Raw genomic sequence first — 26,048 nt, forward strand, 5'->3', positions numbered from 1 at the left:
CCAAAGTTTATATTTGTTTTTTGTATAACTAGGAGTTCAGAGCCACCATATGCAAATGTTTGTTGAGATTCAAAAGCACCCTACCACTACCACCATCACCACTACCATCCATTTTCCAAAGAAATGAAATATTCTGATTAATTTTTTTTCAAATCAGTGGAAAAAATTTAAAGTGTAACTTCATCACTCATATTTTCCACTCCTAGAGAGAGGATGGTGGGTCAGAACTGATTGAGCAAAAGCAACCCATGCAACTTTTCATTTTGGGAAATAGTAATTCAGAGTTTTTCCTGTACAATTTAAAAATCAAATGAAAATTGGTCCTTTCTCTCTCCATGATTGTTTTTCTTTTCTTTCTAGACTCAAGCTATGTAGCCCTGATTCTTTAGAACTCCAGGAGACTCCTGTCCCAAGAGTTTGGCCTCTTTGGTTTTACTCTGGGAAGTCTGGAGGCAGTGGCTGCAGGTTTGGTCCCTTGGAGTTTAATTATTAGTCGGGTCATGTAATCTCAATAACTAAAATGACTGTTGTGTGACAGGGATTTCTGCTCATTAGGGAAACCACACATGTGGTCATAGCATGTAACTTCTTGTCAATTTAAACTCTTCCACAGAAGAGTTTGACAGAAAAGTGCTTGGCTTTGCCTGTGGTGAAGTTTCTGAAGTCAAACTCCATATTCAGAAAGCTTGCACTGAACACCTCCTTCCAAAAACAAAGGAAGAAAAGACAGCTAGAAAAGGAAACCAGTTCAAGTATGAGCTGTTGGGGCACCAGGCCAGAGGAGATTATTTAAGGTCCCAATTAATTTGTAATTGGAAATGCTAATTAGAAGCCTGATTCCCTGATTTTCAAGTTTTGTCTCTGGTCAGGGTTATATGTGGTTGGTCAAGTCTAAGTTAATGTCACTGAGATATTCAGTGAAAAAAGCCAGTGTGTGAACATATTCATAGACATATATAGTGATTAACTGGGAGCTTTTGTTGCATCCATTGTCTCAGGTTTGTCAGCAGAGGCTTTCTAAAATTGCCTGTCTCTTTTTGTCTGTATTCACATACTCTATGTTGGCAGGATTATGAGAAGTGATTTAAGGTAAACGATTTTGAGAATGTGAAACATCTGGCTTTCACATAGTATTTCAATCAGATTTTAGTGGTCCATGCAACCAGATTACACAAAATAGAAAGGCAAAGGATTGACATATTTTCTTCCCTTTTTCCCTCCAAAAGGTGAACAGGGCATTCCAATTTTGTACCTTCTCCTACCAGAGACAGGTGAGCTAAGCAATGAATTTGTATTTTAACTACATGAGAATTAGGAATTTGCTCTTTGCCCTGGGGAAGTTAATTATCTCAATGGAAAAGATTCCAGTATGTTTCCAGGGTACCATAGGCTCTATCCTGAAAAGAGAAGCAACTGTGTAAGTCTTACATAGTATTAAAAAAAAAAGCTAAATTTTTCTCCAGTGGATGTTTGTTCAAGTGATAGAATCCAAAGAAACAAACTCAGATATTTCTTCACATTCCCAGAAAAGAAGAAAAGAAAGGGCAGAAACACATTATCCTTTTCTAAAAGGTGCCATCTTTACCAGATTATATGTAAGTGTTAAATAGAAATCTGCTCTCCAAAAATAAGGTAATTAAATGGTTTCTGTCAAAGCAGTAAGAACTGGGATGTCTATATGACAGAAAACCAATATTTATGGGAAAAATGAACTGATATATATATAATACACACACACACACACACACACACACACACACACACACACATATACACACACACTTTTGTGGCTCTCCCAGCCCACCCTCACTCCCAAACAAAACAACAACTCGAATGTATTTTTTGTTGCAGAACATGTATACTTATGTTGAAGGGGAAGCAGGCGGAAGGAAGGATAGAAGGGAGGAAGAAGGGAGGAAGAAAGGAAGGAAGGAGAGAGGGTAGGAAGGAAGGATGGAATGAAGGAAAGTTATAAGCCTTTGATTGTAGAATTCCTAGAAATTAGTTTCCTGATTGACTGCCAATAAATTGCGCCTAGTGGTACCCAGGCAGAATTTTCCTGACTGGTCAAGGTACAGTAATTTAAAACCTAGTTTCTCAGAGACACACCATACCATGGGGCACAGAAGTTTGGAGACAAACAATACTGTATGATCTGAAATATTTACTCCATAAAGACCGAGCCCAAACACTCAGCCTTTTCCAGAACAACATGTCAAAAAGGGTGTGCCAAAAGGAATGAAGAGAGTCATGTATTTTTTTCTTTTAATATTCCCAGCATGGAGTTTGTGCCACTTGGTTGCTATTTTAAACACAACACATATAATTTTCAGAAGACTATTTAAGTCACTTATATACTCCAATTGTATGAACTATTTAATGAGAGTTGGGTCTTTTTTGCTGGGGGGGGGGGCAGAAGAGTTATGAGGTGGGGCCAGGAAAGATTGGCTCAAAAAGTAATTATATTTCAGGGGAATGGAAAGGAAATACCTTAAAAGGATAAATGTTCCCCACCATTCCTTAACCTTAACTTGAGCTTAGGGAAATCTGGAGTAGGTACTATCTTAGACTTATATTGCAAAGCACCAACTAAATATAAAATCTCTGAAAATTTGTTCAGTCTCATAGAATTCTGAAAAGCAATCAATTGCAGGGTGGGGTGGAAATTGATTTTATGATTGCAAATTGGAGGCAATCAGGAAAGTAAACACACCCAAAGGATGTCAAGGGTCAGTTGCAATATCTTAGCTGAGATAAATCAGAGCCAAGAATGCTCATCATGGTTGTAGGAATGACTTTACACATTTTTAGAACTATTCCTAAATGCTCTAAGTCTTTCATTGCTGGAAAATGAGAAAAGCTCTCCCTGACAACCTTTGGGCTTGGCTGTTCTTGAGAGGTTCATCACAGCAGCAGAGATCAAAGTTATGCTTCCAATAAGGTAGTGTGTTGCCACAGCGCACATCATCAGTAGGTGTCTGAGAAAGGCAGAAATGGCTCCCTGGGCAGTCATGGGTTCAGAACTTAAGCCAGTGAAAACTGCTGCACTTCCCAAGCTACTTTCCAGTTCAGTTCAGGAATCTCCCTCTTCCTCTGTGCCAGATTTGGCTTCCTTCTCACTTCTTCCCAACCCCTCCTTTGCTGTTTTCTTTTGATAGCAAGCTGTGTTTTGTCTTGAGTAAAAGGAAAATAAAAACATGAGACCATAAATGTTTAAGAAGTAGGCAGAAAGGAGAAATACAGGAACTCTATAGATACATATAATATAAAACATTGACCTGAACTCTGGAAATGTAGTGTAAAAATGTATCTCTAGCTCATTTGCATGACTGTATTTCCTCCAGACATGTTTTTGGTATTTAAAATGAATGGTATTCCTGTACAACATGTGTCTCAATTTGTAATGATATCCTCCTTGCAGCTGGCTTAGTTCTCCAAGTGTTTCTAAAATGTTACTGTCTTAAATTTGAGCCAACCTACAATAACAAATTATCGAGAAGCCAAGTGACTGAACTGCATTTGTTGAAAGAAAGTTGAGGTGGGGGGAGAAGCTATATTTCAGTCTTTGACTCTTGTGTTGGAAATTTGGGCCGCGTAATATAATCTTCCTTTGTGGAAACCTACACACACACTTTAAAAATTGTGCAGATTGGATGTTGTGAGGAAAAGAACTATCAGGTTTAAATTTCTCTGCAAAATTCTGGGTCCCATCAACATACTCGTTTGATATTTCAAACCTATATTTAAAGCAATTGCAAGATATTTGGTGCATATGCAGTTAAATGTAAACCTTGGTCATTATGATTTGTTCGATGCCTATATTTTAAATATTTATAAGCTCCTATGAATCACTAAAGCTGCCATTTTAAAGTACTTTGTCCAAAAAAATCCTCCCACCAGAATACTATAATCTAGTGGCATCTGAACGTTATTACAGATGATATGCAATGAGATCACCATGACATGCATATATTCATGCATGAATTTCATGTGCTTTTGGTTTAAACTCAAGCGCTGTTTTTGGCAATCCAATTCATTAACAATTTTTGTAGAAATTGTCATACCACAAAGTTGTCCTTAATAAAAGTTTTTTCCCCCTGCCATCTCCTCAAAAGGCAAAACATGAAAATGTGAAATCACAAATTCTTATGGAAATCCCATTTCCATATTTTCATTGTAATTGACACTTAGGAGTTTTCTTTGGAACGTAAGTTAGGAATTCACCCTTACCTAGTTGTGAAACAGTTTATGTTGCCCCTCCTTGCCATGTTTTTAAACTTTTTTGGTTTTATAGATCAGGTCTTTTATTACACAGTATCAGCTGGGAGCTAGTCTTTGTACTGTTATCATAGAAAATTTAACTGTTATTTGTGGCCTTCATAGGAAGACAAAGGGGGAAATTATTGCCCAGCTCAATATCTACTTAAACTTTGGAGGTTATAAATTTCAAACTGACCTCAGGCCTCTGGGGTTCGAGCTATTTTATGACTGGCTAAATACAACTTTCTGGTTAGGATGAGGAGTAAAATAGCTTAGGAAAAGGACTCATAAAGTTTCTTGGACATCTAATAGCTCTTACCAAACAGCATTTTGATGAGTTAAGTGTAAATGAGTCAGAAACATATAGATTAAATTTCCCTTAAAATACACATGGGTTTAAAAATTAAGACCAAAGTGCTTGGCAAAATGTATTTTGGTTTTTGCCAAACCCAAAATGTTTGAAAAATAGTTTGAACCATTTGCCAAACCAAAAATACATCCAAGTTTCACTGTCCCTCCCACTTAATACTATGGAATCCTAAACATGAGACATAATGGCTGTTTTCCTATGCTTTGAGGTTTGATCAACATTGTATATAAAATAATGACTGAAAAACAATGTTCGACCACTCTGGTGGGGAAGGGAGAAGGTGAATGGAGAGGGAGAGTCTCTGTGTCCAGGAAGACAAAGGTTGAGAGTCAATGATTTCGATTCTAATTCTGATTCTGTTACATTCTCACTGCCTAAGTCAATAGTCATTCTATCTCAGTTCTTCACTTACACAAAAGGAGTAACAACAATAAAAAAAAGTTTGTATCTAGTTTAATATCAGAACTAAAATTTTTATAATCAAGAAAATACAGGACATAAAGAACTAAGTTCAAATCCTGTTCTCACATTTAGTACCTCTGTGTCCTTGGACAAGTGACTTAGCCACTGTGGACCTCAATTTACTCATCTATAAAATGAAACGATGATCTTTATGGTCTATTCCAGAATCTGGAATCCTCATAAGTTTTCTGCCATATAATAGAGAATTAATACATGCTTTTGGTTAATTCCATGAGATTGTGAAATTCTGATTTGGATAATTACCATAAGGATAAGAATCCTATTTTTACCAATTTTTTTGTTTGTTTTAGAGAAATCTGCAAGAAAAATACAGAGTTGAAGAAAAGAGACAACATTCACAGCTGGGTCTTCATGGCCGATCATCTAGGAAAATCAGTAAAATACATTTAACATGTTAACTGTATTTATTTTAGAATCCCTAGCTTCTTAGCATTGTGCCTGGTCCATATTAGGTGCTTAAGAAATGTTTCAAGGCTTAGGTTCAATACTACCTTCTTCACAAGAGGTCTTTTCCCATTTCTCAATTGCTAATGCTTCTTCCCATCCCAATGACTTTATATCAATATTCATTCCCCTTCCCCCTAATTGGATTATTACTTCCTTAAAAGTGGCAATGATTTTATGTTTTTAAATTTGTGTCTCCAGCACCTTAGCAGAGTGCTGGGCCCTGGAGGATATAAAATAAATATTTTGTGGGGTTGAATTGAATTCCATATGAACCATATACACATTGTTAGAGGACACATAAAAAAACAGCTTGCATTTTAGCTGAAGAAATAGAACAGAATAGGCAGGAAGCAGCTTGAAAATTCATTTATAAAGCAACATATCAATAAATGTAAATTAATCTGACTGATTCCTCCCAGGTAGAGTCTAAGGGCAGAGAGGATGGGTATTTAGTGTACTTAATTCTGGAGGACTTCTTGAGGAAGATTTGAGTTAGATTTTAAAAAACAATGGTGGGCATGGATTAGTGGACAGAAATGGGAAGAACATAATTGCTCTAGAGATAGAAGAGACCTCAGAAGGAAGCAAGTCTAACCCTCCTCATCTCATCTGACAGATAAAGATAATGAGAAGTCAAATGACTTATCTAAGGTCTTAATGCTTGTGTTTTGAATTCAGGTATTCCCAACTCCTAGTCCAAACACTCTACTATGTTTCTCTATCTACTAGCTGCCTTTAAAACTTGAGAAATCTAGTGTCTGGGGCTGGGCTTCAGATTTGCCTGATGGGAACAGAATCTGGTCCTTGTTAGCTCAGGGATGAAAAAGATGTTGCTGTACAATAGGAGATCAGAGTTCATCTTTTATACACAAGGTCTATTTGAGAATCTAAGTTGCTTGAAGACAAAGACTGATTATTTTTTTGTCCTTGTATTCAAATAGCCTAGGTCAGTCCCTGTCATGTGGCCACAAATACATACATACCTTTTACTTGATGGGGCAGAAGGGCAGCATGTTGAAATTTGTAATAGAGGACTATTGTCTGTCAGCCATGTGTAGAAAAGGTAGAAGTAGGGTGAGGTTGGCACCACTGATGTTTATTGAGGCGTTTTAAAGAAAGGCTAATAGTCAGTGGTCAACTCAAAACCTTGTGGAATTTTTTCACCAGGATACAAGGGAGGAACTTTGCCACATGCTATGGTTTAAATAAGTTGTATATTCACAGGCACAACATGGGAGAATGTTCTTTTTCTTTATGCCTGTGAGTGGGCCTGGGGGCACTCAATGACACAGCATGGAACCTGGAGGGCTGTGCAGAACTTTCTAACCACTCATTAGAGGCCAAGGCCTTGGCCTGGCACCAGACTGCCACAGAAACAGGTGCAATATTTGTCTGAAAAGCAGCTTTAAACCTTCTCCCACACTCACGTCAGCTTTAGACTCCCACAGCTCCCCCAAGCTTTCTCCCGCTGGGAGAATGCTAAGCCAGGCTGGGTCTGCTGGCACAAAGATCAGTCTGGTAAAGGGCCAAATGCATATGCCACCACAGTCATTTCTAACAGGAGAGGACACCATTCAGGAATGAGAAGATTGATGCACATCCAGGGGATTGGACCACAATAATTTACCCAAACTATCCTGGAGTCAAAGCCCAGGTTGGCATGACATTATTGTAGACACTCAAGAGTCATTTAGTCACTGATCCAAATGCTCTTAAGATTTAAGGTTGTTCTCGAATGAACAATCTTTACAGTCTTCCTTTCATTTCATTCAACCTAGAGATCCTTAGTTTCTGAAGTTTCACACACCTAAATTATTACAAGAAAGTGGCAATATGCTTCTATTGGGATGCCTACATTCCCAAGAGTTTAAAAATTGTTTTACTGGGTCAGATGTCTGCTATCTCCATCTTATTGTTATTTATCTCCCTCTTATTATCCATCTCTGGCACATTGTGGAAGAATGGTTGAGAGTTAGGAATATACCTTAAACTATTTCACTAATTCTCCTAATATACCTAGAAAGTAGGTAAAGGTTAGAGATTACTATTTCACAGGTGAGAGAATCATTGACTTTATTGTATGAATAAAAAGATGAGTTAGAGGTCTTTCTTTGGCACAAGCTGGATTAGATTTATGGATTCTCAGGTGGCACATAGATTTGAGGCATCAAACATATGGCACACATTTCCAAGTGCTACTCTAACCAGATTGAAATGTAATTGGAGAATATTTTACAAAATAAATAAAAATACCATAAAACATAGATAGTTTTAAATGTGGCTTTCTAGATCAGTATACCCTGTATGGAGCTTAATGTATGGGTTAATGGCCCCTATTTCTATTTGAGTTGACATCACTTATCCAGACCAATCCAAACCTGAAGATATTCCCAATAAGGGATTTTCTAAAACTGCTTCAAGGTTTCCACTAAATGAAGGAAAGACTGAGCAGTTATCATTATCAGGAAATTCTCAGATCTTTAGAGTGACCACCTGCCTGTCTCATTAAAATGGAGCATGGGACTAGAATATTTTGCTGATTTTTTTCTGTCAAAGACCAGAGCTCTTATTTTCATTATATTATTATTATTATTATTATTATTATTATTATTATTATTATTATTATTCATTAATATTATCTCCATTCATTACATGTTCCTTATATAAACCAGCTGTTTTCAAACAAGACACAAGTTTCACTTGTGCCTCTAAAAAGTAAGAAGCTGATTGGACAAAAGAAAAAAATTAAAGTATACATTTTTCATTTCTTTTCCTGATTTAGGGTCACAATCTTTTGCCTTTCTAGGTTTTGGGGTCCAAATGCCTTAGAAAAAACCTAAGGCTCAAACTCAACACAAAATTTACTTCAGGCTTTATTTACTTAATGGTTTTATTTAAACACAACTGATCATTGGGACTGCCCAATCAATAATATCACTGATCTGAAGCTTTTTCAATCCCTTCTCACCATAGACCCAAGGTTTTTGAATGAGGACCTTAGTTATTCCAAAGTGATAGTTTGGAAAGGCAGTTTGGTAAAAAGAGCAGGGGGAAACCAGAAATGAATTTTGAGTCTAGTTTTCCCATTCTGTGACAGTTAATAAGTTATGTAAATTGACTTAGGCTTTATCTTTCTGGATAAAATGAAAATATTCATATCTGCTCCTATCTACCTCTTAGGGATATTGGAAAAAAGGAAATAATGCAGGTAATTCAATTCAAGAAAAATTTTAAACTCATGTCTCTATGCTAGAGGCTAGGGATGCAAAGACAAAAACAAGCTCTTCAAGGAGCAGAGGATGGAATATAGTATTTACACAAAGAAGTATATCAAAAAGTATATATTAAGTAAGAAGAAAATATAAAGCAATGGCAAGATTGGGGGTTCAGGAATGATATCAGATAATTAATGGAGCTGGAGCCAGAAAATTAATGGTCAATTAAATCTTCAAATAACATTAATAAAATTATATTTATCTATCACTTAAAGTACTTTAGAAAGTGCTTTCTTCACAACAGTTCTGCACAGTTCCTTTGTGATGAAAGTATAATCATAGAACACTTTTGTTCTTTATTTTCCCCTATTTATGAATTGACCTTGCCACCAACCTTTAGCAATTAGCATTGTCTAGATGTCACAGACTATCAGCTGTTTATTTGAAGATTGCCACTTACTTTTGGGGAGAAGACAAATGTAGGGTTGGTCATCCAGATCTCAGTTGGACTAAAAATTAGGCAATGTAACGTATGGAAAGAAAACTGGATTTGCAGCTAGAAAACTTGGGTTCAAATGCCAGTTTAACTGAGTCCTTAACTTGCATGATTCTGAGCAAATCTCTGACATAATCACTGTGGACTTCAGTTTTGACATCTATAAAATGAGAAAGTTGGAGAAGATGATCTTTCAGGTCCTTTCTGGTTCTAAATCCTGTGATTCTGTAAGTATAGAAGAAGAGTAGTGGGCAAAGGGAAAGAAAGAATTTAGATAGTATCCCATTAGTGGCAATAATAAATTGTAGCCCATCCTTATAAGAATAAATACAGTGGCATATACATTGCAGACTCTATAAATGTCCATGCAATGAATGAATAAATGAAACTTTTTTCTTCCATGAGCCACCTAAATAATGGCAGAAGATTAAAGATATAATTTGTTCAGTAAAGGTTTTTGTATGGTTGTGATCTTATTGACCAAAGAATTAGAAAACTTTCTAAAAGGAGGGAAAAGTATCAGGGGAAGAAGAAAAGAAAGAAGAAAAAAGATGAGAAGAAAGAAGGAAGGAAGGAAAGAAAGAGGATGGAAGGGAAGCAGGAAGGAAGATAAGGAAGGAGCAGCCACAATTAGTTGAGCTGTAATACAATATTTGTTATTCTGAGAACTGTCTTACCTTTTTGGACAGGCTATCACTAATCATGTAGAACTCAGATCAAAATGAAGCTTAAAAGTCAGAGTGAAGCTGACCTTAGATCCTCTGTCTCCCTTGCCCCTTTGTTTTGTGTTCTATTTCCAGTTTTGCCTTGAAAATCCAGTGATGTTTTTCATTTACTTTAATTAACCAATGACCCATTTGGAAGAAAATTTCATTTCACTTTACTTCACACCCTCTCCCCCCAATTTTTTTTATGCTGACATAGGCTACTTAAAAATAATTTATCAGGAGAAAATAATTATTTCATGACAAGTCTTTATAAATCTCAGCTCCTTCAAAGAAGAGCTTTGTGCTCTTATGAAATGATTATCAGGGAACTCATTGGGAGATTTATCAGACTGCACAGACAGCCTCTATTCACTAACTGCTTGAGTTTTATACCCTTGTGATTTGAGAAATCAACTATGGTTACTTGAGAGGATTTTAGTCCCCATGAGACATCTGATTGTCCCAGATAAACAACATTGATACAATCAGAACTTAATGACTTGATTTAATCATATGAACTGATGATTGGGACTGCCCGAGTCAATGATGTGACTGATTGGAAGCTTTTTCTATCTCTTCTCACCATAGACCCAAGGTATTTAAATAAGGAGTTCAGTCAATAAGTCAAAAGAATTTATTGAGTTCCATGGCAGTACCCTACAGTGTAGACTTTGGAGAAGGAGAAGTTTTAAAGACTATATTAAAGACCAAAGAGTAGATGATCTATGCTCTAAAGAAACTTACAATGTGAGATAACAAGGTAAGAAAACTAAGGAGAACCAGATAGTTTAGTGGATAGAAAGTCAACCTTAGCATTTGGAAGACTAAGGATTTAAGCTGTGTCTTTGATAAATCCTGGTTGTGTGACCCTGGACTAGACACTCTCAATGTCCCCAGACAACTCTCTAAGACTTAAAGTACAGAATAAATACTCATCTGCATTGGAAGAGGGAGTTTACTTTGCTAGAGTTCCCTATCCCAAAGAAATCACAAGGCTGGACCCAACAAAAAAACAAAAATCAACTTTCTTCCCCATCCCCAACAACAAAAACCTACAGCTAAAAATAAAATTTTATTACTTCAGTGTCAGTGCCAGTTGAGACGTTTTAGTCTTATCTGAGCAGTGTGCTTAAAAAGCAGAGGGCTCCCAGCATCCTTGAGTAAACTGACTCTTTCTGCCACTCCACAGAATCTCCTGGGACTTTTGTATTTCTTGAGGTTCCTTTACAAATTGGTAAATGATCCCAGGTTTATCTTCATCATAAATCATGCTAATGTTACTTTTCTTATGCTGGATATTAAAGAAAACCCTTCAAGAGGCCATGAGATGGTTTTTGGCTCTATGTTTTTTAGGTTCTTTCATTGTTCTCTCTTCTTACTGACCTTTTGTCTCTAGGGCCAGTGCTCTATCTACTGTGCCATCTAGCTGTCCTATTACTGACCTTTTGTGAGAAAACTTCAACCTTCCGTGTTTTTCAAGGCCACTGTTAAGTCATTACTGAAGATCTTTAACTAATAGTGAGGGGCACCAGCATAATAAAATATTAGCCCTTGTGGCTCAGTTTCCCTCTTGGTAGAGACTGGAGGTTGAGACAGGATGAGACTTTGCTTCCCATATAGGGGAGCTTTTTCAATACCTTCTGATCATAGTTTCAAGGTATTTGGTCCCAAGCAGGAATAGGACTGGATCATGAGAGAAAATTACCAAAGTTCATTGAGGAGAAGAATGAATCCTGATTGTGCTGAAAGGTGGAAGAAGGGAGAAATTGATCAAGGAGTGATTTAAAGTCAATCAAGGAAATTTTTCAACAATTGAAATACATTTTTTTCCTTCTAGTACAATTTCATTGGTTGATAATTAGCTGTAACTCCAAGGTTCATTGGGTAGCTCAGACAACTACAAGGAGTATAATGTATTATCAACTTTTTTAGGTAATAAAAATTGGCCATATTTTTGTCCTTCTTAACTTCACAAAAAGAATGCTGAAAAAACAACCAACTAAAAACCACCACATCCAGAAACACTTGGGTCTCCTTATTAAGTGAATAGCCAAGGGCAAAATAGATTTAGAATATAAACTTGTTTACAAAATTGTATGGAGGAAGATGGTAGATTATAATCAATATCACTTCATAAAGCATTGAGAAGAGACTGGAGGAAAAAGAGTATAAGAAAACTCAGTGGGGCGGCTAGGTGGTGCAGTGGATAGAGCATCAGCCCTGGAGTCAGGAGTACCTGAATTCAAATCTGACATTAGACACTTCATAATTACCTAGCTGTGTGGCCTTGGGTAAGCCACTTAACCCCATTTGCCTTGCAAAAACCTAAAAGACAAACAAACAAAAAGAAACTCAGTGAGAAACCCAATTAAGACAGATCATCTAAAGAAAAATTGAAGAATGAGAATGAAAGTAGGATTGCAAGGAGATTAAAAAAATAGAAAAGATCTGTAAAGATTTCTCTTTAAAAAAAGCCCTTTTGCATCAATGAAAGTGAAACTACCACATTTTGTCATCACAACTCTCAGTATTTTATATGAGTAAATAGAAACTACACTAAAGAAAACAAAAATGAGAGGATCAGCTGGATCAAGTCCAAATATATTTTGAGTAGCACTGTGTTGGAGATGACACAATTTTGAGGATATTAAAGTATCAATTTCCACAATATCTGAAAGAAGGGAGGACACCAAATAATTAGGAAAAAAGTCATTATAATCCTACTCCCAAAACAAGAGGATCAAGAAGATCTCAGGAACGTCTTACCCAGCTGTTCAACTCTACAAAGTCTTTGCAAAAATAGGCTCTTCACATCTAATGGGCACTATGTTAAGCTCTAAGGATACAAAGAAAGACAAAACAATCCCTATCCTCAAGGAGTTTACATTTTAAGGGATTAAAAAAGATTTCATCATTTGTTGTTTGACTATAAAAAAAATCTATTTTGCTTTTGTAGAACTAAATGCAACTTAAACCTTCAACAAGGGGGTCCCCTGCAAACATATTTAATATCATACATGTTCTGAGATTTGATGAAATCAGCACATAGCTATCCATAGATAAATGGATAGCTATGTGCTGATTTAATCAAATTTCAGAGCATTTCAGTTTAATTCAATTCAATAAATAGTCATTAAGCTCCTATGAGTATGGCATTGTATTAAAGGTATTAAAGATAAAAACAAAACTGCCTGCCCTCAAGGAGTCTATATTCTTTTGGGCAGGACTGGGGGTTAGGTAACAACAAATATAAAGATAAATGCAAAACATGTGTAGTGATGCAAAGTAATTCTGTTGGAAAGGGAGAGCAATGATAACTGGGAGTTTCAGGAAATCATTTTGCAGAAAATGGCTCTTGAGGTGAGCCTTAAAATGTTATAAAAATTATAGGAAACAGAATGGAGTGGGGGGAGAGTATTCTCAGCATGGTAGACTGACTATACAGACATACAGATTCAAGAGTTGGAATGTTGTGGTATAGGGAACAGAAAGTACTGGGATATAAAAATGTGTGGAGAGTAAAGTGAAATCTGTCTGGAAAGACAGATTGGATTCAGACTGAGAAGGTCTTTAAATACCACAGCAGTTTGTATCTTATCCTAGAATCAATTGAAAGCCATTAAAACTTATGGAGCATGGAAGTAAGGTCTCCAAAATGAGATTAATAATCACTCAAAAGAGGTCATTCTTACTATCCACACTTGAAAAACAAAGTGGATGAAGAGTGTCTGTTTTCCAGACTGTGATATACAGTTGGTTGGATAGCCCATAGATCTCTTCCATCAGTACCTAAATCTTGGACAAATACTGCAGATGGAATTAAATAGGAGGAGGAGAGCAGATTGGATTGCAGCACTTCCAGAGATTCTAAGCTTCTTCCTAAAAGAAAATGCATCATTTCAACATTTGTATTCTTCTGGTAAGGCTATATGACTACAAATCATGGGATCCCAGAATTTCTAAGAAATCAAAATGGGGGTCATCCAGAAGCAATGGAGAGATACATGGTGGTAGAAATAGATTACAAACTTTCCAATAATATGCATGAAGTAGAAATTTAAAATATCATCAAAGGGATGTATTACCAGCAGAAGAAATGGACTGGTCATATAATGAGTGGGAAAATGACAGGTGGACAGCCAGAATGTTGTTCTGAACCAGCATAATACCAAGAAGCCTAAAAGAAGGCCTCTGCATATTGGGAGGCATCTTCCTCCTGTGGAAGATTTATAGGACAAAAACAGGAGTCACAGAGGATGAGAAGGCAAAGATATACTCACGATGAAGAGCTCCTAACTTCATTGCAGTTTGTAACCCCTCATCGCTACTCTACAGCAATTTCTTGCAAGTGAAAACGGATGCAAATGAAGAGAAACTGATCCTTCCCTCTTCCCACCCCTTTGCTCACAGTATACTTGCCCTGCAGTTGTTTCACCTGAAAAAAAAAAGATTCCTTAGTCCAGAAAAAGTGGTTAAGCTTTGTGGCAAGCTATATATCATCATTCTGAAAGCATGTTTGGCTGGATTATTATTAGTAATTTATCATTAAAATGTCAGAAGCTTTCTTAAAATGAGTTATTGGTCCTGACCTGTGATTTCAGTGGTGTGAGGAATTCTAAGTCAGAAAACTCCATTTTCCAATGCAATTTAACTATAGATCTCAAGTCATAGCCTTAGAGAATTGCCTGGGCAGTGAGAAATTCAGTGACCTGCCTAGGGTCATGAAAGAGGAGAGATTTAAACCTAGGCCTTCCTGAGGCCAGGACTGAATCTCTCTCTCTATCCACTATTCTGTGACTTCTCTTAGTAAAGGATCAAGCAATAGAAATGCTCAAAAATAATTGACACTTAGTGTTTTTTTGATCTGTGCTATAGTGTGAGCCAGGTATCTCATCCCTTAAATGAGGCAGAGAATATATATTTAGATAGATTTAACTACTACCTAAATGATACCAAGGAAAGGGGGGACCCTCTCTGTGAGAGATACACTTAGCTATCAGTCAATTAAGTAGTATAAGACTCTTAAAATTTTTGCTTAGGAACTTAGAGAAATTAGATCTCTATCTAAAGTTATTAGACAGCTGCTTATGTTTGCAGTCACTCTGCATGCAACATATCACTTTCATCCAAAGCTCTCAAAGACATTGCTTACTTTTTTCATGTGGCAATTTTCCATTTACATAGATGGGGAAATGGTAGCATGTTAGTCCAACTTTCTTATAAGGTCATGCTGCAGAGACAAAAATATAATAGTAAATTGCAGTTGAGAAATCTTTTATCTTCAAACTTTCTTAAAAGCAACACAATATAGTACAAAGAACCATGAACTAGCTATAAAGAGACTCGAATTCAGGTCTCATTTTTCCTACAAACTGGGCAGATTACAAATTCTCTCTGGATTTTTGTTTCTAAATCTGGAAAGTGAGGGTAGGACTTTTTTGATCACTGGGTTCCCTTCCAACTCAGACATTCCATAGTCCCTTCCCTCACTTCTATACTAGCCTTGCTTTCCAAATAGATATACTTCCAGATACCATAGGGATGTGGTCTTTCTTCATTTACACTACACAGACAATCTGTTCAGTAACAGCTCTGCTTATCTTCAAGAAGGGATCTGACCTCAACCAAGCAAAGCCTCAGAGGGCTGAAGTGAACTTGGCTTCAGTCCTATCCCCAGAAATGGCAGCTACAGAAAGGGAGTTTTGCTGCCACCATCTGGCCCCTGGGGTTGTCCCTGACATAGGAAACATGTAGCCAGGGTGAAGGAAACACAGTCCAAATTGTCTGCTCTGCTATTCACTTAAAATAAGCTGTGTGTGAGGAGGCTTTCAGAGCAGCAGGAGTTTGGGCTGCAAAAATAGACGTATGGTGCAGCTGCACCCTTTGCAACTTTCAGGGAAAACACATATTATTTACCAGACAATAATAGATACCAGAGAATAATCATGATTATTATAGCGTTTGTGACGGTGAATGCTATAGTTAGGGTTCCAAAATGGCTTTCATTATTTTGCAGTCATTTATAAATGCCTTGAATTTTTTTTCTTTTGGTAGGCTAATGCTTTCCAAGTTTAATATCTGTCTAAAAAGTGAATTTGAACATTCAGAAACTTATTTGACATATTTTTCCTTTGGGGGGGGAGGGGGAGAAGGAAAGACAGAAAAAGAGAGAAAACACTGAAAAATAAATTTCAGTATCATTAAGAAAATGATACAAAATGGTAGTACATAGAAACTTCTAAATTATTTCATAAGTAATTAGCCTCAAAGTTTGAAAAAATATGATTTACAAACAAGTTTGAAAAGCTTGTATGTAAGTTCTCTTCCTCCTTTACCTCCTCTTTGTTTTTTACCCTTTTGTTGTGATCATCATATTCATCATCCTCATCAATAGACAATTTATATCAATCTATATATGTATGTGTGTATGTATACATATATATATATATATATATATACACATATATTTATATATGGTATTTTCTGTGGCAAAACTTACCTCTGAAAGTAACTATGGAACCCTGACTGTGTCACTCAATTCCAGTGACCTGAGGTAACTCCTTGGAACATACCTACTAAATTTCCACACTTTTGAAATAGGAGATCCTTTTTATATTTTGTTACAAAACTTTATCACATTATCTTACGTGATTATTGCTATAACAACTCTGTCAACTAAGAAGGGAATGAATTGCTATCCCCATTTTGCAGATGGGGAAACTGAATCCTAGAAAAATTAGGGGTAAAGAGTTACTTAATCAGTAAGTTCCAGAATGGAGATGTGTGTGAAAAGATACTTTCTTTATATTCTTAATTAAATTCAACTTAGTTCAATTCAATAAACATTTAACATACTATGTGTAACACACTATGGATTACAAACACAAAATTAAATCCCTCCCCTCAAGAAGTTTACATTCTATTTAGGAGTGTGGGGAGAATGTAACAAAAACAAATATATGTAAGCACAAAGTATATGAGTTTGTATTCTGCCTGATGCCAATATTGACTCCCTTGAAGAATGATTTAATTTAATGTTACATTTTCTTTGTTTTTTTTATTATGAACTCAATCAACAAACACAAAATTGAAACATAGAAAGAAGAACAAAAAGAGGATTGGATAGAAAATCATAAACTACTGTAATATGGTTTTTAAAGTGTTTAACAAGGTAATAAAAATTGCCTTGTTTCTATGATTCCTTCCAAACTAATTTTTGCCCCTTTCATTTTTTGAAAAATTAATTGATACACTTTTCTTTCTTTTATTTAAATCTGTCATATTTTACCGATTCACCCTCTTCCCCCATCATAACCAATGAGAATTCTCCTTTGAAACAAGTGTAATTAAGTAAACATCAAAAACACTGCCCAAATTTTAAAAAAAATGCATATCCCATTCAATGTTTCTCATTCAGGGAGAAACAGGCTTCATCAGGAGTATTCTAAAGTCATGTTGGTCACTACATTGAGCAGACTTCTGAAGGCTTTTTAACACTTGTCCTTCTTTTATCTATTGTGGTCATTGTGGAAATTGTGCTCCTGAGCAGACTCTTTTTACTCTGCACTGGTTTGTACAAGTATCCCCTGATTTCTCCAAATTCTTCATATTCATCATTTCTTCTTGAAAAACCATATCCTATTACTTTCCTGTACCCCAAGGAAGAGTGGTAAACTTTGTCAATATTGTCTGTCACTAACAGAAGCGTCCACAGTTCTTGTTACTCTACAAAGGGAAATGATCCAACTCACTGGCTAAATTCCTCTTGCTTTTCCAATTCCTTTTCTTTGTAGCCTCTTCTTCCTCCCCCCCCCCCCCCCCGCCCTTCTCCCTTTTATAAAAACATTTGCAGTTAAATGGAAAGTTATAAAACTTCACAATGTGATAAAGTATTTACATTTTTAGAACTAACTATGCCAGATAAAAAGTTTTCATGTGTGGGGAACTCCAGTCCTGTTGCATATTTGTGGTGTTTTACATTTTTAATTTGGCAATTAAATGTACATCTTAAGTGCACACAGTGCTAGGGATTTAATATTACTCTGGGAACTCTGGTATTTCCTACCATGTGCACATTTAAATTTCCAAACTTGCTGTTAGAAAGTACCAAGAGCCATATTCATACCATTCTCATTAACATCAGTCATTGAGTAGGCATTGTACAAAGGATGCACTTAAACTTGGTTCTTCCCCAATGGACTTTTTTAAAAAACTGTCTTAAATTCATTCTAATTTCTTGTTACAACCACAATGGAGTTTTTGTTATTTCTAACAACATTCTCCTTAGCTGTAAAGATTTTTACAAGCCTCCTGCCTCCACTTCATCTTAGCAAAAGTTAAGCTGGGCACATTTTTGATATCCTCATTTGTGAAGAGAGAAAAGAAATGTTCACTGTTGTCTGGATGATTAGAAGACCTGCTCCTTTCCTCCCTCCCTTGCTCCCCCTTTTCTTCTTTTTTCTTTTTATCTTCTTTTCTTAAATTAATACTCTGTTTTGACACTGCCTACAAATGAGATGATGTGATGCAGCCAGAAAGAGTATTATACTTGAAACTGAAATTGAAGACCTGGGCTCAAGTCTACCTTTGGGTCTAATGTTATCTTTGGCAAATCACTTATCACTAACCTCAGTCTTCTCATTTTTAAAACGATGGGATTGAACTTGATGACCTCTGAAGAAATCCAGTACCCAATTTATGAAATCCAGTCTAACTCATCTTTATTATCCCAGTCACAACATTCAAATCTAAATGAACTGCTTTAGGTCTAAAGTGATCACCAGCTGGATGTATCTTAACGACATTGAAATAAGTTAATAAGAATGAAGAGCCAGGATAAAGTTCTGTGCTGGGATAGACATTCCTAAGGAAGCTAGATTTCAACCCACACTGGGAGATTGAGGAATCCTGCAAAGGGCATGTCTTTACAGTTTCAGAGAGCTTCAGATAGGTGGTTTTCTTCCAACCCTTGCCAGCCATTTGGTTTTGTAATGTAAAGATGTGAACGGCTCATCTCCTCTAGGGAAGAGCTGGAAAAACAGAGGCATATGTGAATTGATTGAGCGAATTTGGCATCTGAAATTTGACTCATTCATTCCCACCACTGGGGACGTCACTCCATCTCTTGGAGAAACCTCTTAAGAGGTGTGTCTCCATGTAGGTAATTACTTCATTGGCTATAAAGATGATCTCTTGGCCTCATTGCTTTTACAATAAACACCCCAGAGTGAGATCATTTGCTTAGTAGGAAGGGCTAAATTTTGGAGCTGCAGAGCCCTAATCATGGCTCTGTTCACTATTAAGAGGTCTAGAATTAATCTGAAGACCTCAGCTCCCCGAAGTGAAATAAAATAGAGTGATATGAGCTATGACTTAAAGTGAGGCTCGAGGTCATTGGGTTGGGAGGTGTTAATTGTATATGTATTAGATTGAAGTATTCCAAAAGAGATTCCAGTTTAGAGAGTCAATTCAGTGGGTCATGTGAAGTTGGTGGCACTGACTTCTAGCAGTCCTGGGACAGAGGTTCATGGAGCAAGCCATGCTTGTTTAGTTCTCAGCACACTTCTTAGCTCAGAAGGAATGAACTGAATGTTGCCTTAGTCATGCCTTCATTCTCCTTTGCTGGGGGGTGTTCAGTTCTAATGTATTCTGACTGGCTCTTTCTCTTCTGTTTTTCAGGAATATTCAGTCACAGGGTACCTTGCATGGAGAAAGGGAACAGAGCAAACCATGTCACTCCACCAAATGACACCAGCTGGTCAGCTCACCACCCCTCTGGCTAAAACTCAAGTAAATAAAGCAGCTTCCTGTCATTAAGCGTCTCAGAGGAAGCTGCCCTCCCACGGTGGCCTCTGGCCCAAAAGAGCCAGCACATCTTGGACCCACCAAGCCCGTTCAGCATTCCTGCTGCTGCCACCTCTTCTCATCCCCAGAAGAAGTTAGGGATTTTGCCCATGGTTTAAAACAAGACAAAACAAAAACAAAAAAAGCACCAATAAACCACAAGGACCAATGTAGGTACTTTTCCCTCTCTGTCTTCAAGGCTCAGAAATGTGAGATTGAAAGATGATATGGATTTAAAAACAAAAGATTTTTTTTTGTCTTTTCAAAAACTGCTGTGGTTTTGCTGCTACACTAAGAATTGTGATTTGCATTGTACGGTTTTGGACCTATACTATTCACGTTTTGGTGGGGGAAAGGGATTCAACTGGAGTCACAACGCTTCAGAGTCATCTCTAGCCTACCCAGGATGCACTTTTAAATGAAGAGTTAGAATATTTTATTGGCTAATATACTTTTTCTTGTTATTTTTACAAAGGCCACCTTTATCCTTTTTAATGCCATATTTTCAGTGTTACACTTTTATGGGTTTTAATTTTTGATTTGACAGATGTAAGAAGCAGCATGAATAGTTTATACTGTGGTTTTTCAGAGACGGAATGCCAAGAGAACTCAGTAAATGTTTATTCTTCTCAGCTTTCTCTTTAAATTCCCCTAAATAGCGCCCCATTTGGGAACAGAGCAAGAGTGTTGAACTAAAGACCAAAATTCCCTCAAGGTGTAAAATAATATGAGAGGAATATTTGCTGGGCGTCACGAAAGACTTGGATGAAATTTCAGCCCTGATGGTTTTCAGTGATCCAGGAAGCCAGTGAGACAATCTCTCCATACGCAGCGCCCTTTCATGATAATTAGAATGGTATGGACAAACCGCCGCAAACAAGGAGTAAAGTGAGAAAGGTCCCCCATGATTCTGTTTCACTGTTTGCTTTCTCCTGTCATGGTTAAGAGAAATGTGCAATTCGATCCTCAATCGGTGGGTGGAGGATAACAGGGTAGATTTACTTGTGTGCACTTGTACAGTCGTAGCCGAGAGTCCAAAAGTCCACTAGAGCATGTATACTGGCACTGAATTGGTGAGACAGTTGTGGAGTATCCCATTCTGACAAATACAAAAAAAAATACAAAAAAAATACAAAAAAAATATACAAAAAAAATCCAAAAAACCCCAAAAAAGAAAACCAAGAAAAAAAAATTCCGATCACCTTGTGATTCAGTGTATCTGTTTACTAACTCGAATAAAGCAATTGTTCATGCTGAAGGTTTCCAAGTGCACCCTCACCTACAAGGCTGCAGAGCAGAACCAACGAGCAATTGACAGAAGAAGAAGGGAAGGTTGGTTGGTTGGTCGCAGGGTCAGCAGAGCTGGGACAGGGGTACCTATGCCCAGAGCCAGAGCCTTGTAGACATGGGGCACGACGGGCACTATGTACATACTGTATTTCTATATTTTCCTTTGTACAGATTCACTTAACGAGTCAAGCTACTGTTTTACAGGTGCTCCTTATTTATTAGAGCTGTGAGAGCTTGGGAAACACACCTGGCGAGCGAGCTCGCTTTTTAAAAACAAAATCGTGGGGCAAGGGAAGGGGAGGTGGGAGGGAGGGGAAGCTCGCGGAAGCTCGCAAGCCAGGGGAGAGATTTTTAAAAGTGAACAAAAGAAAAACCTCCAGCAACAAATTAAAAAGAAATCCCACCCCCATCCCCAACAAGCATCAACCTCCTTCCCCCTCTCCCAACACATGTGTATACACACACATACATACACACATGCACACATAAAGAGAAGTGGTACTGAACTGTGCTCATTTTTCTTCCAGGCTCACAACATTTTTTCTCTCTCCCTGACTGGTGTCAGATTTATTAAAACAAAAATAAATCTCTAAGAAAAAAATGCACTAACTTGTGCTGCTGTTGGGTTTTTTTTTCTCATTACTCTATTGTCATTGGTGTTTTCTTTTTTGAAAGTATATTTTTCTTTCCTTATGGATTATAACTTTCTGAGAATCAGTCAATTTCCCCCCAAAACCCCAAAACAATAGAGATATTAATTCTACCTAACCTCTTTCTCATCATTTTCTTTTGCAAAATAAAAGCATTTGGAGATGTTATTTGAAGATCCAAATCCCTTCCCTCTGCAGTCATGCCATTCCTCATATGACATTTTTCAAACATATAGTTCTGTCTGTGAGCAGAGCAATTGCTTTGCAAGGAAGTGTAATGTAACAGAATAAACCCAAATCTTGGATTGGGAGTCAGAGGATGTGGATTTGAATTCCCACTCTGCTATGTAGTACCTCTTTTATTATCAGTCATCTGGCATTTATTAAGTATGTAAATGTAAGTAAGGTGATTAGAAGAAAGGCAAAACAAAGACAAAACAAAAATTCAACCTAGTCCTTGTCCTCAATAATTTTCCATTCTAATGGGGGAAACAACTATAAATAATTGAATAAAAAATTGAACAGTTAGATGATGTAGTGGATATAGTATCATGCCTGGAGTCAGACAGACTCATCTTCCTGAATTCAAAAATATCCTTAGATTCTAGCTGTGTAACCCTGATGATAGAGATACTGCTACGTAACACTTCCTTGAAAAGAGACTGAATCTCTGCTCACAGACTGAGCTATATGTTTGAAAAATGTGATATGAGGAAAGGCATGACTGCAGAGGGAAGGGATTTGATCTTCAAATAATATTTCTATATACTTTTATTTTTCAAAAGAAAATGATGAGAAAGAGGTTAGGTAGAATTAAGTCACTTCACCCTGTTTACCTCAGTTTCCTTATCTTTAAAATGAACTGGAGAAGGAAATGGCAAACTACTCTAGTACCTTTGCCAAGAAAATCCTACAGAGGGTCATGACACTACTGAAGAATCAGATGCTACTGAAATAACTGAACAGCAACAAAATGTATTAAGAATGGATGGAAAGTAACATAACAAGGGTTGACTCTGGCATCTGGGTTAGAGTCAAACATTATCTTTGTGACTTTTGGCAAATCATTGACCTTCTCGGAATCTCAATTTCCCCAAGCTATAGATTATCTCCAATTTATCATATGTATATGCATATATTATACAAACATTTGTATATGATTTATTTGTACATAGTTGTTTATACATATTGTCTCCCACCATATATTATGAATTATTTGAGGACAGAAACTTTTTACCTTTCTTTGTATCTACAGTACTGAAACTTAACAAGTATTTAATAATTACTTGTTGATTGACTGTAAAATGGAGGAATTGGACTGAATCACCTCGCCTCCTTTATAATTCTAAATTTTGTGTTTGTTTCTCTACCATAGTTGTTCCCAAACCCTTTAGTTTTTCAGCTGTTAGACTTATTTCCTAAACAGAACTGTTAATAGGGGCCTACCCAAATAATGCAAATCAAGAAAAAGACATTGGCTCAATCTACACGTTATTCACAGGCTTTCTATTGACATCCAAATCCCCACTTGAATCATGTATTTTGTTATGTGATGTTTATCCATTTTAATCAAACTTGTGATTTCATCATTGTGGGGACAACTCCCAGTATAGAAACTTTCTAATGATGGAGATTAGCAATTGTTGTTATAATTTACCATTTCAGGGAATTTCCCTGGCCGATGAGACATTAAGTAACTTGTCCAGGGTCATCATGTTGCCAGTATGTGTCATAGGCAGAATTTCAACTCAAATTTTCCTAACCATAGCCCTCTATCTACTACACTACACTGCCTCTCATTGGCATTGATTAGCTTTTATAAAGGGTGTATGGCAGCCACCGGTTCTTCCTGGGGTCAAACTGGTTTCTCTATAGTACCTAAACATTTGCATATCTAAAGCAGGTGCTCATTATAGATGTACATCCAAAGGAAACCTTCAAATGATCATCCCATAGTTTCTGCCACATTGGCTTCATGCTTTTAGAGCCCTGGGGCATCGTCAATGGAGGCCTCTGGGTACAGTTCTGTGCCAATGACATAGTCTCCAAATGAACTAAACAGGCCCAGAAGAGGACGTGCCAGGTTGGAGAGAATTGGCCATCAGTTTTCCTGCCTGGTGAGCCATCCCTGATAGCACTATTCATCTGGACTTGGCCTCAGAGACAATCACACAGGATATTAATTTTGCCTTTGTCTGCTGTCCAAGATTGTCGGCAAACATTTTGACCCTTCTGGAAACAAAAGTTTCCTTTGTTCCCAACATGAGAGAATATCATCAGATATCAGTATATTGTTGTCTTCTTTTCCTCCTCCTTTTACACTCAGCATTTCCAAAGTGCAATATCTCTTAGACCATGAAAATCATCTATAGAAAAGAAATACAAACCAAACCTGAAATCTAATCCATAGAATGACCATGAAAACCTACACTGATCCAGAATTTTTTTAACCTCCTGAGAATTTGTGCAGATGATTCCATTTCATTCTAACTTGGCCCTAATTTTAAACATGAACAAAAACATTAGACAGTAATGATTTACAGCTCACTTCACCTTTTGGCTTATGAGAAGACACTGAGGATACTCAACTTTCTGGAAAATGAGTCAGGGAGTGAATTAGTCAACATTTATTGAGTTTCCCTGTGTACCCATAGCATTTTAGACAGGATGGCAAAATATGAAAGGAGTAAGAAAACAAAATGGGGTTATTTGGGAGAGTTGGGAGAAATGGCAAAGGCAGAAGAAAAGTTTTTAAAAACACTGAAAATGTCAATATACAGTTGGCTATTAAGTTCCAATTCTGGACTTCCACTTAAAACTTTGTACATGAGGCCTCATCCATCCAAAAGATTTCCAGAAAATAGTGGTGATCTTACATTCATTTCAGGGACTATGAACCAATAAAGAAACAAGTTTATCAAGTGCTACTGATCTGAGAGCATGATTGGGAAAAATGGGTGAATCTGTTTTCAAATGATTGACTGCTAGGTACATCTTGGGTTGGATGAAACCTATGTAAAAAGATGCCTGCTGTGCCTTGCATATTTTGTAATACCCTTCTGGACCCATAAATATCAAGTAGGTTTGACTTAAATACTCCCTGAAAGAATGAAGAAACCAACTGGATCTTCCTTCATAGGGCCATATTTCTTGATTTCATTTAACACCATGCATGTTTTGAGGTCCTATGGAAATTCTGTGCCATAATCATACATTGCAGAGGAAACCAAGAACTTAATAGCTGACACATCTTACTAGTACTAAGCAATTCTTTCTTTAAAAAACAATTATTTTTTCCAACTACATGTAAGCATTTTCAACATTGTTTTCAAAATATTGAATTCAATGTTTTCTTCTTCCCTTCCGCCCCTCTCCCTTCATTAAAAGGCAAGCAATTTGATATATATATTGTACGTGTATGGTCTTAAAAAAAGTATTTCCATATTAGTCATGTTGTGAAAGAAAACACAGACCAAAAAACCCCCAAGAAAAATAAAGTTTAAAAAAGTATGCTTCAAATTGCATTCAGACTCCATCAATTCTTCCTTTGGAGGTGGCTAGCATTTTTCATTAGAAGTTCTTTGACATTGTCTTAGATCGTTCTGAGAATAAATCAGTAACAGTTGATTATCTTACAGTATTGCAATTACTATACAATGTTCTGGTTCACTTCACTTTGTATCAAATCATGTAAGTCTTTCCAAGTTTTTCTGAGACCACCCTATTTGTAATTTCTAATAGGACATGAGTATCCCATCACAATTATTTAGTCATTCTCTACTTGATGGGTATTCACTCAATTTCCAATTCTTTGCTACCACAAAAAAAGAACTTTTATAAATATTTTTGTATATATGGGTCCTTTTCCTTTGTTTTTTAATTTCTTTGGGAAATAGAATTAGTAGTGCTATTGTAAGCAATTTCTTCTTAAATGAAGAAATGTTTCCTCTTTATTTACCTGTTTGTAGAAAGTGATTTCCTTTGGCAAAATGAAGAGCTTGGTAACAAAGCACAGAACAACTAGATGAAGACAGTCATGTGTGCTGTTTAGCATTTAGAGAAAGTCATCAAATTCCTTGCCTCATTCATTCATCCATTCCATTTACTCAACAGATATTAAAAGACTACAACTGAAAGACACTCTAGATACTAAGGGGATGTAAAATCAATCAATGGCATAGTCTCTTACTTATACCTTTACTTTTAGAGATGTCTAGAACTGGAATAGATCTAGAAATAATTGAGGTTTTTGATCCAAAAACATTTCTAGATGAGAAATTTTACTTC

The 26,048-nt window shown here is 36.7% G+C and overlaps 1 protein-coding gene across 4 annotated transcripts in view; it reads left to right on the plus strand.

Moving 5' to 3' along the window:
- The window catches only part of SOBP (sine oculis binding protein homolog), a 232,902-nt gene extending 213,162 nt beyond the window's left edge, over nt 1-19,740 (plus strand). For 3 of the 4 annotated variants that reach the window (XM_074187282.1, XM_074187283.1, XM_074187284.1), the window contains one exon: nt 19,657-19,740. The gene's annotated coding sequence lies outside the window, so the exon portion shown is untranslated. Of the gene's footprint in view, nt 1-17,076; nt 17,150-19,656 lie in introns of all 4 variants that reach the window. The other variant, XR_012468508.1, reaches the window with a different exon arrangement.
- Nucleotides 19,741-26,048: the final 6,308 nt, after the last annotated feature.

The sequence above is a fragment of the Macrotis lagotis genome, chromosome 5 (genome assembly GCF_037893015.1).
Source record: "Macrotis lagotis isolate mMagLag1 chromosome 5, bilby.v1.9.chrom.fasta, whole genome shotgun sequence".
Lineage (NCBI taxonomy): Eukaryota > Metazoa > Chordata > Mammalia > Peramelemorphia > Peramelidae > Macrotis > Macrotis lagotis.